Consider the following 4,283-nt stretch of genomic DNA (forward strand, 5'->3'; position numbering starts at 1 on the left):
GATACACCGTCTCCTTGCCTATTTTCTGTTTCTGTCACTGGTTCAGCACGGAATATGAGGCCCCTCTGTGGTGGGCAGCTTTATGCTGCTGTTACACCCTCCAGCATAGTTTGTGCTGGAGCTGCTCAGCACCCCACTAAATCTGACTGTCAGTCAGCCACAGCATTCCCACCTAAGGAACCCTAAAAAACACCCACATGCACCCTACACAGCACATCCAACACACACCAACCAGGCACCGGGCTGGTGTTCCACCACACCCTGGCTGCCCTGGGATGCCAGTCTCAGGAGCAAGCTTGTCCCTTGCTGCTCCAGCCAGTCCCACAGACATTGGCCGTTTGTCCACAGTTCCAGGGAGAAGGGAGCTTGCAGCACAGGGCTGCTCCAGGAAGACTTCTCACTGCCAGCAATTCCCAGACTAATGGCCAAATCTCTCTCGCCCCAGGAAAGATTTGCAGGAGGAAAGGAGTAGAGTAGACTGCACACTTTCCTCTGGTAGGGGATCTGATGCCAGCTTCTTCAGCTGTTTGATGCAGTGGCACAGATATTTTGTTTCATTAATCCTGAACCAGGCCATCTGTCACCAGTGGAACAGGTTCCAAGGATTTATAGCATAGAAGCACAGTGGGTGTAAGTGCTCCCAGTCAGATAAATGGATCTGCTTGCAGGCTTAATGGAGACTCCTTCATGCTCCCCTTCTGAAGTAGAATGGTTCCTGATGTGAGAACTAATCAGTACCAGACAGAAATACAACCAAATTATTGTCAGGGCAGCCTAAAGGGGTTAACAGGAGGCAAAGGGGAGTGATTCTCTGCTCTTCCTTTTATTTGGTCTTTTACAATTCCTTTCAAAATCTTAGAGGCCTGCTGGGAGGAGCATCCTGTTTCCTCATACCTCCTTCCTAGCTCCAGATGGAACAAAAGTGATACAATATTCTCAGACTGTGTGTGTCTGGGTCACTGGCCACTGCTATATTTTTAATCCAGAACAGGCTCCTAGAAGATTTCAGTCTACATTAAAAGAACCAGCAGCAATGTATGTATATTTGTATTGGTCTAGCAGTCAGCCTGTTCAGTGGTTCAGATTTTCTGTAATCCTTTATCTAGGCATGGCCACCAGCAGTGAAGTTCTGGCACTTTCTGTGGCCAGCTCTTTTACAAAGTGACTTTCTCATGTGCAAAGCTGTATTTACTTGGTATTGTGAGGATTTAATTGTTTCAGATTTATGGCTTACTCTGTGTTTATATGCAATTTCACATGAAGAAACCTAAAATATAATGGAGCTCCTGCTGGGCTGTCTGGAGAAAAGGAGGCAGAATCCAAGTCTCTTCTTGAACTTGGAAGCAGGATTCTCTCCAATCTTTGGCTCCTTTTATTAGCATTAAGATACATTAGCAGAAGGTATTAGAAATATCACCTTTAACATCCTACTGTACAAAATCACTTAGAGGGAAGGAAGATGGAAACACTGGAAGTGCCCCTGCTGAGCAGAAGCCCCACTCTACCACCTGGTCTAACTGACCTTTACAGAAGCCAAGGGCAGCTGCATTTTGAGCCACATGAAGACAAACTACACAGCCACAACAATGCTGTTCTGCGTGCCAGACCAGGCACAGCTAGTTCCACTAATTATATCTTATGTTTCAACTTCTGCAAACTTCCTGTCCCTGTGTCCATCTTTTTTTAAAGAAAAGAAAAGGACTAAGTGCCATAATTAGTGCAGTCAGCCCTATGTTTTGAGAGAAATTCTCACAAAGTTATGGATAAAAAGCTTTATAAAATTTTTAAAGGTTCTAAAGCTCTATAAGGCTTTCCACTGTATAAAGGAAAATGTTGTCTGGTCAGTTTTCGTAGGAAGTGACAGTTCAAATTTAGGGAGTTCTCATTTTCACTCCCATTTCCCCTTGTTCACTTCATCACTGTTCTGAATAATTCACTTTGGGTCTAACAGTCTTTGTGTTCTTTGCAACCTGCCCCCTCCCAGCCTGAGGAAAATTCATTATATTCACCCCTTCTGAGCTACAAGAGCAGCAGAGCTGCTGCTGTGTTTCACTGAGGTGGTGCAATGCCCTGTTTGTTTTCACAAATATTATAAAAGGGCTAAAACTGAAAAACATGGCTAAGCAGAAGAGTGCAATTAAAGAAGAAAAATAAAAGAGTACATAAGTATTGGGTTTGTGTGGCAAGGCTTTGGTGGCAGGAGAGGACTCCACCTGCACCATTGGGTGAAGGAAATAAAAAATTCTGAAATAAAGTTAAGCCCAGGAAGAAGGAAGGAATAGGGGAAAGACGTTTTAAAATTTAGGAGTTTACTTTCCTTACACTAATCTGACTTGATTGGTAATAAATTAAATTCCCCAAGCTGAGTGTGTTTTGCCTGTGACAGTAATTGGGGAGAGATCTCTCTATCCTTAGCTTGCTTCTCTTTCCTGTCCAGCTGTGGGAGGGTAGTGATAAAATGGCTTTGGTCTGCACCAGGTGTCCAGCTGGGGTAAACCCACCACAATACATTAAGAGGAATTGAGATAGAGGTTTAGTCCCTGTGGAATCAACACAGAAATCAGCTACCCTTCACAGTTGTTCAAATCAGCAGATTTGCTCAGCCCCTTAGGTCAGTCCTTACTCCTTTCCCATAGGACAGCCTGTCAGCAGGTACAGACCACTGAAAGTCTCTGAAAAATGTCCCTAAAGAGAATCTTTTAAGTCCTGGTCCGAAGGGGCTCGTGCCCTAATGAAGAGTGCCTGTTTCCACATGAGGCATGATGCCCTCCAGCCTACAGTGCCCAGCTTCACGCAGTAACTACCTCACTTCCAGAACTAAAATTGTCAAGAATGTAGTTCCTAAAATAATAAAAACAAATCTGCAGTTAAGCTGGATTTGACAGGAATGCCTTATCTGCTAAAGTCAGTTTTACAGTCTCTTATTCTGACTCCTGATTTCCCACCTCAGCTGGGAGCAGAGAGACCCTACCCAGAAACTGCCCAGGTCAAGACAAGGAGCCACCCCAGGAGCCCTCAGACATGGGCTCCCATTGGGGAACCTGGGTATAAATCAGCACCTCACCCATACAGTGCTTGTGCAAGCCTCACTCCCCAGCCAGCTCTGCTGTAAACAGGCTGTTTTGAATAACTTTGGAGAGGTGTGTTCCTGTTGTACCAGTGCTCACTCAACAAGCCCAGTGTGGGAGGGCAGAAGGTAAGTGCCACCCAACAAGCAGATCTCTGAGGGGATAGGGAGCTGTTCTCGTGCCCCCCAGGCCTGTCTGCCTTCCCTGAGCAGGGTGAAGCACTGTCAGGATTCCTTGCATCAGCCTGGCTGGGAACAGAGAAAGCTCCCACTGATTTTAGGGACAGGCAAGGTGTGCTCCAGCTGTGGCTTCAGGGAGGAGTGTACCAGGGTGCATGGGAAGTGGGACACATGGGAACAACAGGAATTATTAGAAAATAGTAAATAATTGCTTTTGGTCTTTTGGGTGGGCAGTTGCTGGCTTCAATGAAGAAGTGTTGCATGTATTATACACACAAACACAGATCAGTTTGAAGATCAGAGCAGGAAACCCAATGTGAGCATCCTTTCCCTCTGCTGACCCCCTGTGAGCTCCTTCCACATTAGCAGGGAGAACCAAACCCTGGGTGGGGTGTATTTGTGTGCCCAGCAGTTGTCAGCAGGCTGTCCAGAAGTAATGATCTCAGACAAAAATAACCCTGAAAGATCTTTCCAAATATAGTCCCTCATTATTGATGCTGTCTCAGTTTCATTTCAAGCTGTGCCTGGCAGCCTCTCTCTCTTGTCCCCCTTCAGAGGACACTAACAGGCCTGAGGCACCAGGGCCTGTCTCTAAAACATGTTTGTAAAACCTCACCCTATGCACCTGGAAGAGTCCATGCTCACACCACCAATTTGAACCAAGCTCTGTGTTACAACCTGATTTAAAACTTTACTGCCTTCAACGAAAGAGGGAAGGGAGTGTGGGATATGAAATGTCTGATTTGCTTCCTCTTTTTGTCTTGGAAACCTTACTAGCTGTCATACAACGTTGGCAAAATCCATCCATTTTACAAAGGAAGAGAACAGATGTGCTCAGTGTAGTGTCTGTGCAAAAAAAATCACAAGGCTAGTGTCAGAGTGCATCCATGGACTGCTTGGAATTGCTAAGTATGCCATGGATGCAGAGCAAGCCTGGTTAGAGACTGAGAACTGGCCATGTTTGCTTCTGAGCCATTTAGGGAATTCATGAGGCTGCTGGCCAAAATAAGCCATTTTAAGGGATACAAGACTGCCT

This window comes from Haemorhous mexicanus, chromosome 6 (assembly GCF_027477595.1).
Source record: "Haemorhous mexicanus isolate bHaeMex1 chromosome 6, bHaeMex1.pri, whole genome shotgun sequence".
In the NCBI taxonomy this organism is placed as follows: Eukaryota; Metazoa; Chordata; class Aves; order Passeriformes; family Fringillidae; genus Haemorhous; species Haemorhous mexicanus.